Consider the following 13799-nt stretch of genomic DNA (forward strand, 5'->3'; position numbering starts at 1 on the left):
TAAGTGCATCAATGATGCACTTGGTTGAGTTTTGGGCGTAGTTGGGGACCTAGGATACCTAGAACTGCTCCCGGAGCCCCTATGTTGCACTCCGGAGCCCATAACTTTTGCGTTTTAACTCAAATTTGCAATCCGTCAGTTGCGTTGGATTTTCATCTTCTTTGTGGAAAAAATAAAATATTTTTTTAATCATTTTGTGTTTTTCTTGAGTGGTAACCCATGTGATCACTCTCAGGCTCTTGATTGACCTTATTTTTGCACTCTAGACCTCATAACTTTCACATCTTAGCTCTGATTTTTGATCCATCAATTGCTATGGTTTTTTCTTCTTGATGTTGAAAAATTGAATTATCATATGCCTATCTTAGTCAATTTCTCAAGGGGGCACCTATATATCATCCCTACTGGGGCATGTTGTGGCTTTCTCATCAGTTATTCTTTGATACAACGCTCTAAATCACAGTGTATCAAAGAGGGAAAAAATGTAGACGCTCAAAAATGGTTTGCATCTATGGTTTCATCACTTCTTCATACTAATTTTTCCTATTTTGTCATTCTACTAACTCTGATCTTTTGGGCAGATTGACCATATTTTGTCATTTGTATCCCCTTTCACATCAATTTCATATCAACTCAAAACCATTTCAAATCAACTCAAAATCACCCCAAATCAACCCCAAATCACTTGAAATCAATCCTAATCAACCCAAAACATATCAAAAATCCCAAATCAATCATCACTTATCTTATCCTAGGTATTGTTGTGGCTTTCAGTACCTTGGAAATCTATCAACCTATCAATCTTATCAATTTGAGCTTAGTACTGTCATGGCTCTCAGTGCTAGGTCAAAATATCATTCATGTCATTCAATCTTTGACATTTTTGAAGCTTTCAATGTTAGATCATGGCATCATCAACCATTTTAATAATATTGACAATGTTCGTCGGTGTTATTATGATCAAACCTTATCAATCAATTTCAATCTTGTAGCATTTACAATGTCAGTTAAATGTTACATATCAACCAATTCATGTCATGTGTCCTTGGCATGTTATAAAATTCAATCAATCTATTTGACCATGGCTTTGGTCTACCTTTTCATCATCTTATTCCATATCCATCATTGTCACATTTTCATCAAAGGATACAGTCGCATTCATTTAATCGATTTGGCCAATTATCTACTAATTTTCTCCATACAATTAAATAACCCATAATTTAATCCTATTCTTTCTAATTATTCTTCCTAATTATCATCCTCAGTTAATTAATTTTATTAATTAATTGGTTTATCATCTGCAAACCTTGGAAATTCTTAATTTCCTAAGTTCCATTTTCCATCATTAATTCCATTTTCTACTAATTCTTATTTTGTGGAATAAGAGGATTTTTAATTCAAATATTCCATAAAATATTCCATCATCATGACACTTGGATATGACACCCCGTGGATTCTCCTTTGACACTTGGTTGAGATTTGTCATAATCAAATATTAATACCTCTTACGCATGTCTCTATTTGGCTTCTTTGTCATAGATTCTTGGCTTTAAGTGGGTTGAGGTGTCTTATGACACGTCATAGATTCTCTTCCACATTTAGCCAAATTTGACTTGCATGTGTCATAGAATCTCACAATTGGCATATTCTGTCATATGCATCATAGGAATCTCTTGCCACATCGCACATGTATGGGTGACAAATCCAATGCCCTCACTTTGAGTGTTGATTATAAAATGGACACTCTTTCTCTCATTTTGGGTGCTTGTGTTCTTTAAGTCTTGGAAGCCTTTAGGTCCTAATTTCTTTTAGATTTCTCATTCCATTTCTCACATTCAAATCACAACTTCAAGTATTCTCATGGCATTATCCAAATCATAGACTTTTGCTTCAATTTTGTGTGCACTATAGGAAACTTTGGAGCTACAATCATTTGGAGAAGAAAGAAGAACATGGGAGCTACAAGTGGAAAAGGGAGTTTTTAATTATGTTTGCTTTCTTTTGATTAAGTTTGGCTTTCATGGTAGGCTAGTGGGTGCTAATATATGTTGATTGAGTTTGTGATTTGCTCATAGTATGTTATACATTTTGCCCATTTTTATGGTCCTGCATGCTTAATCACAAATGTAAAACTCTACAAATACTCAACCCACTTCATATTTCTCTGATACAATTTATGTTGACTTCCCAAATACTAGAAAACTTTATGATCAATGTAAAGCATCACATTCAACTTAAAATACCTTATTGAAATCAAGCAAAGCCAGTACAATAAATTCAACAACCTTTTGTTTCAAAGTATAAAAACTCTTATCAGCTCCATGTTTCCACTTGAATTCCTTTTTATTTTCTCTCATTGTCTCATTCATAGTAGTACAAATAGAACTAAAATTTCTTATAAATTTTCTATAAAAACTAGCTAAACCATGAAATGATCCTACCTCACCCACATTCTCAGGTGTAGGCCATTCCAAAATTTCTTTTACCTTCTCAATATCCATCTTCAAATCATTATTTGAAATCACAAATCCCAAATACACAATCTCTTCTTGCATAAAAGAACACTTTTTTTAGATTAATCATCAAGTTCTCCTCTTTCAATCTCTACAATACTTGTCTATTCTCTAACATACTCAAGATGTTCTTCCTTAGTCTTACCGTATATTAGAATTTTATCTAAATAAATAATCACAAACTTACCCAAGAATCATTTTAGAACTTCATTCATCAACCTCATGAAAGTACTAGCTACATTAATAAAACCAAAAGGTGTAACTAACCATTCATACAAACCATCTTTTGTCTTAAAATAAGTCTTCCACTCATCACCTTCTCTAATTCTAATATGTTGATAGCCACTCTTTAATTTATCTTGGTAAAATAGTTTTCTTCACTCAAGCAATCCATTATGTCATCCATCCTCAGAATAGGAAACCCATATTTTACTGTGATCTCGTTAATAGCTATGGAATCAATACACATTCTCCATTCTCCATTCTTCTTAGGTGCTAAAATGGAATCTAGAACACATGGACTCAAACTTTCTCTGATCAAACATTTTTGTAATAACTCATGCACTTTTTTGTTAAGTTATTTATTCTCTATAGGTGTTAATCTATATAGCGCTTTATTTTAAAAACTAGCTCTAGGAATTAGATCCATACAATGACTTATACTCCTTATTGGTGGTAAACCATCAGGTATATCCTTTGCAACAATATCTTTATAATTATTCAACAAACTTCCAATTTCTTCTGGCACTCAATCACCATTGACTAGCACTTGATTGCTATTGGTACAACTCGGTCTCCTCAAAATTATAACAAAATAGACTTGATTCCTTTTCAAATTGTTTCCCATTAACCATGCCAATTGTCATAGTAGTTCAATTAATTGCATCTAGACTTTCAATCAAAGGTAACAATATTTTCTTCTTCCCATTCATCCAAAGAGTATGTTGATTCAATCGTCCATCAAGTATAACATATCTATCATATTACCAAGGTTTACCCAACAAAATATGACAATAATTCATAGGCATAATATCACACCAAACTTCATTAGAATAATGTCCAATCTTGAACTTCACAAGGCATTTCACACTTCCTAATATCTTATGCTCATCTTTGATCCATGAAACATGGTAGGGTTTAGGATGCTTTAGCCTCTACATCTACAACTTTGTAATCAACTCTTTTGATGCAAAATTTTTAGAACTTCCACTATAAATGATTACCTTACAATATTTTCCAGCCATCTTATATCTAGTTTTGAAAAGACTTCTCCTTAGGACAGGTCTCTCATCACTTCCCTTATTACACAAGGTTCTTCTTACTATTATATTTTCTCTAGCCTTAGGTCCACTTGGTGAACCCTCAGTACCTCATTAAATCACAACATTTATATTACCTTACCCAATTTCATAACATCTACATTTAAAGGATCTATGACCTTCTTTACCACATCTAAAATAATTACCATGAAAACCACCTCTAGAATAAGAATTACCTCTTCCTCGGTAAGAACAAGTACCTCCTCAGTAGGGATTACCACCTTTCCACTCAGTCTTGCATTTATCATCATTCTTCCATTCATATTTCCCTTTATCTTGCATAGAACTATCAAATCTATCACCTTCTCCATAATATCTACCTCTACCTCTCTAGAATCTACCACCTCTTCCTCTTTGTCTTTGTTCATGCTTCTTTGTCAAGATGTCCTCAGCTTTCAAGGCATAGTGGTATGCTTCTTCCACACTTTCCAATTTCAAAAAAATTATCTCATCTTGAATGCTAGATCTTAATCCACTTGTGTACCTTGCAATTTTCTTAACATTAGCATCCACATGTCCAGATTTGATATCCAATCTATAGAATTCCTCAGTATACTCCTTCATTGTAATGCCTTTTTGTCTTAAATTTTGAATCTTTCTCAACAAGATAACTTGGTAATTAGTAGGAAGGAATTTTTTCTTTACATTTTTCACCATTTTTATCCAAGTTTTGATCTTCTCCTTTCCTCTCCTTTTTCTATTAGTTTTTAAATGCTCCCACCATAGTGAGGCACGTCCTTTCAATTTTGTAACTACAATATTCACCATCTTGTTATCAAGAGTTTTTTCATACTCAAATAAATTCTCCAATTTAGAGATCCAATCTAGTACAACATTGGTATCCAATTTCCCATCATAAGGGACAAATTCTACAATGGGCTTTGAATTTGTTCCAAATAACTCTCAACAACCTTGCTTCATCTTGATCTTCTTCAGGTTCTAGATTATGGTTTGGTGCTACTGCTTCATCATCACTTACATCTGAAGATGTGCTCCTCTCCTCTTGTTTATCTCTACAATATCTAATTTGGCTGCAATTTGTCTCAAGGTATCCAATATTGCATTACTAGCATTCCCTCTACCTCGAACCATCTTTAGAAATTAGGTTCTTGCAAGATTGCAACCCTTTGCAAGTTATAGGTCAAATCCTTAGATCTGCTACCCTATAACCAAATTCACTTAGGGTTCTACACAACTTACTCTCCACAAGGAAAAACATTAGCTCTAACACCACCCGACATAGGAAGGCATGAAAACTAGGGCCAAAGGCACACCCAAATATTCAAATTGCCTACACAGAGTCAACACAGTGGAAATAAAAAGTATAAACAAATTGAGAGATGGAGGAAGAAAATTCCTTTATTCATATATGCATTCAAAGATATATTACATGCCTAGTTGTAAGGCCTTCTAGGTTATGACCATATATCAATTCAATTACAATCTTTGATGATCTAGTTTCACATTCTGCTCCTACTCTCTCTCTCTCTAAGTCCCCTCCTAAGATTTTAACTAAGGTCTCTTAAATACATGCATGACCATAAGTTGGCCTATTAAAAATATAACTAAATAAACCCTCATATTAAATGCTAGGCTAAGCCATTAGTCAGCTCACAATAGATATCTAACACCAAATTAAATTCAAAGGTCAACCTCAATAGGAAACTACACACAGACAAGTTGACAAATGAAATCTCCATGAAATACTAACACTTGACATCCAAACAAACTTGGAAAGCACACGAACTTGGCAACCACATGAACTCGGGAACCACACGAACTTGACATCCAAAGGATGACTTGGTAACCAAAGAACACTTGACGATAACTATAAACTCGATATCAATTGGGAAGCTCAACATCCACTAAATACTCAACACCTACTGAGAACTTGACAATGCAAGACATTGCAACTCAGTGGAAAGTAGGAAAATTCAAAACATGTAGGATAGCAGTGCAATCCAAAATGCTTCTATATTAACCAAGATCTTAAACTTCTTCAAAAGAAAAAAAATAAAAATTGAGGGACTTAAATGTGTGAGTTTCTTGACTCACAACTATCCTTCTACAATTTGGATCAGATGAGTTAAATATGAATCCCCAACTAGCAATAGATATAAGCCTAACTAATTCTAATATGACCTTGTACAGGCAAAACTAGAGGTAGGTGTATGAAATTGATCATGTTGATGAAGAGTAAATATATCACCACATTGATCATTAGAAATTTTATGAAGTTCATCTCAAAGTTCTCTTAGAAACAAAATCTAGGGAAATTTAAAATAAAGATAGAAAAAATATAGATTAACTTGATACAAAATGTTGGCTAATAGAGAGCTTAATTAATCCAATATATAACTAGGATACCCAAGTACATGTTTATCTATTATCATATACATCAAAAAATTGCATAAGTGAAGCATAAAAACTCATGCTCAGATATTTGAGCCTATGCATAGTGGAAGAGGCATGGAAAAGAGTGCTTTAAAAGTTTAGTCTCCTAAACTTGAGGACTTGCTACAAGGTTAATAAAAATTGGTGTCCCTTTTGTTGTGCAAAGGTACATGACTTCATAGACTGACATCTTTAGAAGTTTTAGGTTAGGGATGCTTTTAGCATTCCTTTAATGCCCTTGTATTTTCCCTTAAATCATTGATAATATCTTTAAAAAAATCCTAGAATACCCTTTATAATACCCACAAATAAAAGCATTACGTGTAGAAGGTATAAATGTAGGCTTGAAAAAGTACATGAAGGTGAAATAGTGTTGAACAATGATTTTGAGTTTCATTGAAGAAGAAAGATATTATGATATTTCTATCATGACTTTTTGAGTCACATTCATGCGTTCTTGTTTGGATTAATTTTAGATTTTTTGATTCAAACTCATTGATCCATATTAAAATTGATTGTGTAATTTTCTAAGAAAACTCATTGACCTATACATATAAAGTTGTGTTGACACAACTATTCTCTACATAAAGAAACTATTGGATACAATTGATTAATTGTGTATTGTCTTTGATGTTACACAAATGTCATATCATTATCAGTCAGTATATGCCAAGATCACTTAGATAGTGAAGACAATTTTCTATATCTACTGAGCATTCCTATGGTTGCCTAGTTTAGAAGGCAATGTCTATTAAGTTCACTTAGGCATCGTAGGAAAGTATGTCAAAGATGAGTGTTAATCGAGCTAACTCAGTTAATGAAGGAAAGTTGGATGGAACTAGTGCTAGCCAAGCTCACTTAGTTTCCATAGGATTATAACAAGTTTGATGTGTTAACTGAGCTTCTATTGGTTAAGACACAAAATCATTTCTAAGTTAGTTTCTATCGAGTTGGGTCAGCTAATGAAAGATTTATCTATTGATTCTATCTAAGGTGATGAATATTAATTATTCTAAGTTATATTTGAGCTAACTTGACAATATAAAAGATACAAGGTCGAGTTGTGGTTTCAAAGTGTGCAAGTATGAAGATGTTATTGAAAATTTAATGATAAGAAGAGGAAGAAAATTTAAAGGATAAGGAGAATATACTTGCGGAGTAGAAAAGCTATATTTGATTAGGAAGGATTAAGAATAAGCCACAACAAAGATCTACAATTAGCAATTTAGTTTCATTCAAATCAGGTCATCTCATTATTACTCTCTAACCATTGTAGTAGTGATCTAAATCTCTTAACAGAGTTGGCTTAACAACTATTTGCAAACCCTCTAACAAGGTGGCAGTTCTATTGAATTTTCTAAAGACCTATAACAAGGCCACTCCTAATAGGGTGATTAAATCCTTTAATAGGGTCACACCTAACATTGTGTCTTGTAACCTTTAACAAGGTTGGCTCCTAACATGACTCACTTTAGAAGGGTCAAAATAGTAACTAGTTGCAATTGGTGGTTTTTCCCAAATTAGGTTTCCACATTAAATCCTGGTGTCAAATGTGTTCATGCTATTTTTTTTTATGTGTTTGCAACTATGTTAAAGTAATGGTAATCATAGATAACATCTAAATTTTGTATGTTAAGCAGTTACTGAGCACTTTCAATAATTATCGAGTTACAACATTTTATGTGTGTTTATGAAGCATCAATAGTATTCATTTTTTAGTTTTGTATTGACATCTAAGGGACCTAGGATTTATTTAGTAGTAATAGATTCACCCCTTCCCTCTCACTTAATCCTCTTATATTTCCAACAATTGGTATCAGAGCTTTTGGTGCTTGCAAAAAAGGTTTCAAGGACCTAAGCTAAAGATCAGGATGTCTTACATAAGAGAGATCACCAAACTAAATAGAGACAATTTTCCAACATAGCAAGGACTTATGATGTTACACTCTGCTACCATTAGTGACTCAAGATGAAAATATCTTGATACTGAATACAAGACTCCCACTAGAACATTATCTATTGAAGCTATTGCTAAAAAGAAGAATCATAACATCATGATGATTGATATTGCATCTGTTCTTAGTTATGCTGAATTTGATGAAGTCAAAGACTACGATAGCTCATGAGATGTTGATCAAACTAAAAGACATATATGGAGGAGATGAAAATGTAAGAAGGGCTAAGGATGAAAGTCTTAGAGGTCATTTTGATTAGATGAAAATGAGAGAAGATGAGAACATTGTAAAACATGTGGAAAGGATCAAAGCAAGTGTAAGTGCAATCAAAGAATCTGGAGAAGAAATTGAAGAGAAAATAGTTGTAAGAAAGGTACTTGGAACTATTCTTCATATTTATGAAATTAGAGTATCTACCATTTAGGAGATGAGATGTGATCCAAATAATAAAATATCTTTAGATACTCTAGTTGGAAGATTGACAACTTTTGAGTCAAGTAACTTTGATAACTATGTTCCCAGTTTAAAGGTTATTGAGTTTGCATCTAAAGCTAAACTCTCACTTAAATAAAAGGGTAAGAAATCAAAGTACAATCAATTAGGAAGTAAAGAATAAGAATATGAAGAAAGTATTCCAAAGGTAGAGAAAAATACAAAGGTAAAGTTCCTCTGATCTACATTTCTTATGAAGAAGTTGGTCACATTACTACAATGTGTCCAACTAAGGAAATCAAAGATGAAAAGAAAAGCAATAAGCAAAAAATAAAGAATGATTCCAAGAACTACAAGGACAAAGGTAAGAAATCTTGTTTTATGGCTAAAGATTCTGATAATAGTGAAGATGAAATGGTATATATTGCTATGAAAAATGAATCTAATGATGAAGGAGATAAGATGGCACTTATCTCTGATGTTGAAAAAATGATATATGGATTATTGATAGTGGATGTTCACATCATATGATTGGAGATTAAAAAAAAATTGAGCACATGGAATATTATGATGGAGGTAGTGTGAGATTTAGAAACAATGAACCTTGCAATATAAAAAGAAAAGGATGTATTTCATTGACTAAAGAACTTGTTTGTAACAATGCTTATTGGGTTGAAGCACTAAAGAATAATCTACTGAGTGTGGTATAGTTGAATAACATTGGATTCAAGGTAGAATTCATGAATGGATAGGCCAAACTACTATATGGAAAATAAAATCTGGTTGAATCTAGCAAGCAAACAAAAGGTATTCTATTTTATCTTGATCTCAATGATTGTTCATGTTTTATTGCTCAAGTAGAAGAAAGATAGTTATGACACAAAAGGCTATGTCATGTAAAATTTGATAATTTGGTTAAGATATGCAGATATAGAAGAGTAAAAAGTATTCCTAGTTTGAAGAAGCCTAATATAGGTCTATGCAAGAATTTCCAAATTGGTAAGATAGGAAAGACTAGTTTCAAAAGAAAAAACTATCAATCAAAAGAAGTCCTAGAAATTGTTCATATAGACTTATGTGCACCTATTGGAATAGAGAGTCATAGTGGAGAAAAGTTTTTCATTATTTTTGTTGATGACTATTCTAGAATTATGACTATAATGTATCTAAAATAAAAATTAAAAGCCTTCCAAAAGTTCAAGTGGTATTTGGCAAGAGTAGAAAAGGAAACTGGAAAGAGGTTGAGATGTTTAAGATCAGATAGAGATGGTGAATTCATCTCCAATGAATTCAATAATTTATGCATTGAAAGAGGAATTAAAAGACAAGTATCAGCACCTGGTACACCACCATAGAATGGTATAGTTGAAAGAAGAAATAGATATATCATGGATTGTGCAAGAACCTTGATGATTTAAAAGAATATTGCCCTCAAATATTGAAAGGAAGCTATCAACACTATAGTTCATACCTTGAAAAAAGTACAATTGGAGAAATATTCAAACAAAACTCCTTATCAACTATGGTATGGCTACAAACCTAATGTAAGTTACTTGAAAGTATTTGGTAGCAAATGTTATATCTTGAAAGAGTCTAGAAAAGGAAAAGTTAATGTAAAAGCTGATGAAGGCATATTTCTAGGATACTCCTGCAAAAGTAAAGTATGCAAATGTTTGAATTTGTCTAGTCATAAAATAATAGAAAGTGCACATGTTAGAATAGATGAGTTTGCAAAAAAGAGTTAAGAAGAAAGCAACAAGGAGCTAGAGGATTAAAAAAGATTTGTTTACTATGATCCTAATACCCTACCAAATCTATTTGAAAGAAAAGAAGATTCATCTCATGAGTCCCCAAGATCTCCTCTCATTACTAAGTTGTAGGTAGTGCAACCTGAGTTACAATCTAAAGGACCTGAGACATAGTCAAAGGCTACCAAGCTAGTTCAAACTAAGTTTGATGAACCTGAGTCATAGACAGAAGGACCCCTTTCAAAGCCCAAAGAGACTATGTTAGAAAGATATGTCACAAGGCATCATGCACCTGATCATATCATTAAAAATAAATTTGATGGAACAATGACAAGAAACAAATTAAAAGATACATGTTTACTTGCTAAATTTGAACCTAGAAGTGTTAAAGATGCTTTGAAAAATGAAAGTTCGATTGAAGCAATGAATAAAGAGATAGAAGAAATAGAAAAGAACAAAACTTGGACTCTTGTTCCTAGACCCAAGGATAAAAATGTAATTGGCACAAAGTGGGTATTCAGAAATAAGTTGACTGAAGATGGAAAAGTTTCAGGGAAAAAAGAAAGATTGGTGTGCAAAGGCTATTCTCAAGAAGAAGGTATTGATTATGGTGAGACTTTTTCTCCTATCAAGACTAGAAGGTGTTAGAACTTTACTAGGATATGCAACACATAAAGAATTTAAAGTTTATCAAATGGATGTTAAATCTACATTCTTTAATGGAATTCTTGATGAGGAACTCTACATTAAACAACTCGAAGGTTTTGTAGATCCTACCAAAAGAGACATGGTTTGCAAGTTACAAAAAGCATTATATGGTCTCAAGAAAGCTCCTAGAGCTTGGTATGAAAGACTCTATAATTAATTGGTACACATTGGCTTTGACAGAACTAATGATAATAGTTTTCTATACATCAAGGAAGGAACAAACAAAAAAATTGAGTTGGTAGAAATATTTGTTGATGATACTCTATTTACAAGAAATGATGACTTGTGCAAAGAATTTTAAAAATAAATGAGTAAATCATTTGAAATGTCTATGTTTAAAGAGATAAAATTCTTTATTGGATTGTAAATACAATAGAACAAAAATCATATCTACATCACTCAATCTAAGTATATTAAGGAGATACTAAAAAAGTTTAGAATGGAAGATTCAAGACTAGTTGGAACACCTATGTGTACTGGACATAAGCTCTCCAAAAATGATTATTCCAAAGAACTAGATTAGACCACATACAGATCAATGATTGGAAAATTGCGGTATGTAGTACATACATGGCCTGCTATTGCTCTAATAGTTGGAAAAGTGGCAAGATTCTCAACAAATCCTAAAGAAAATAACATGATGGAAATCAAGAGAAACATGAGATATTTGAAAGGTACTAAAAACTATGGCTTATGGTATAAAATTGGAGGAAATTTTGACTTGAAGGTATTTACTAATGCTGATTGGGCAAGAAGTATTGATGATAGAAGAAGAACTAGTGGTTGAGCATTCTTTCTTGGTAAAAGACTAGTGTCTTGGACAAGAAAGAAGAAAAATTGTAATCTTAATCCATAGTAGAGGTAAAATATGTGGTAGCAGTAGTTAATTGTTCTAACATTGTTTGGTTCAAATAATTGTTGGAAGGAATGAAAATAGAGATCAAGGATCTAATAGTCAGACCAAGGCATTACCTAAGGATGCATTTATGTATCTAAGAGGTAAGCTAGGGGTCATTCCCCTATCTGAAGCTAGCTAAATAAAGTTTAGTGATACATCAAAAAGAAGTAAGTTGAAGATCAATTAGTTGGTGCAAAATTGATAAGGGCATATTGCAAATGAATCAATACTCAAGGTAGATTTATATTAATGGAGTTGTTGTCTTTGGCATGTGTTGTCAAAGAGGGAGAAGTTTACTATCATATCTCTATGAAATTTTTGGAACAACAATAAAGTAAGGAACTAAAAGAGTGAGAAGATTAATGTCATTAAAAGAAGGAGAAGTTTGTTGTAAGAGGGAGAAATTTCTATGATTGAACTTGGCAGAAGTTGTTACAAACAAACAAAGAATCTAGTAAATGGAAGAGCTCATACTGACAAAGGGAGTTCTCAAAAATAAATCCAAAATTTCATTGTGCTATGACATGTTGTGTTTCCATCAATGCCAAAGAGGGATGTTGTTTGATACAATTGATTAATTATGTATTGTCTTTGATGTTACAAAAATGCCATCTCATTATCAATTAGTATATGCTATGCTCACTCGGGTAGTGAAGACAATTTTTTGTGTCTATTGATAATTCTTATGGTTACCTAGTTTAGAAGATAGTGTCTATTGAGTTCACTCGAGCATCGAAGGAAAGTATGTAGAAGATGAGTGTTAATCATGCTCACTTAGTTAATGAAGGAAAGTTTGATGGAACTAGTGCTAACCGAGCTCACTTGGTTGCCAAAGGATTTTGACGAGTTTATATGTTAACCAAGATTCTATTGTTTAACACAGGAAATTATTTCTAAGTTAGTTTCTACCAAGCTAGGTCAGCTAATGAAGGATTTTCTTATTTTGGAATATTAAGCTTAATTGATTTATCTATTGATTCTAGCTGACTAAGGTGATGAATATTAATTATTCTATGTTTTATTTGAGCTGACTTGAAAATATGAAATATATAAGTATAAGGTCAATTTGTGGTTTAAAAGTATTGGAAATGATTGAAAAGATCTGAATGAAGAATAATGAAACTCGCAAAGAATATTTCAATCATTATTTTGTCATTGATGTCAAACTTGCTACTTGCAGGAATGACAATTGCTTAAGTGATCCAAATACTATCAATTGGTTGATTCACAAGGAGGTGGCAATCAATAAGATGTAACTAGAGTACCTAGAGAAAGGTTGAAGTTATGATGTTGTAATGAAGTATAAGGATCAGCTAAGCCATTGATGAAATAGTGTATTGATGAAATACTCTAAGATACAAAGGATGGACACACTGAGACACATCAAAGATGTAAGGATTCACTAAGTTCATTGGAGAGAACCGAGCTAGCTAGTAAGCGTTGAACATATTCTCAATTGAAGCCGAGCAAGTTCAACTTAGTGTGTGCCAAGTAAAGATCAGGTGCCAAATGAAGATTAGGTGCCGAGTAACATAGAAATACTATAGGTGTAGAGCACTAGTAAAACAACAATAGAAGCCAAGGAACATAGAAGGAGCTGAGCATCAGTAAATCAATGATGCCAAGTTGCTACATTATTTTCTTAAAGTCAAAGATTCACCAGATCAGTAGTGATAAGGTTTTTACATCAAATTTTGTGAATTAGTTGGATGATAGGGATGATGAGTAGATGTCACAGAATTCTATGTAATCCATACAAACCATTTTCAAGGTGAATGCTAATGGATTTATTATGAAGTTTCTAGAAGAAACAATTGGGGGGGAAAACAATA

The sequence above is a fragment of the Cupressus sempervirens genome, chromosome 10, assembly GCF_028749045.1.
Source record: "Cupressus sempervirens isolate cs-2001-9-10 chromosome 10, ASM2874904v1, whole genome shotgun sequence".
Classification (NCBI taxonomy): domain Eukaryota; kingdom Viridiplantae; phylum Streptophyta; class Pinopsida; order Cupressales; family Cupressaceae; genus Cupressus; species Cupressus sempervirens.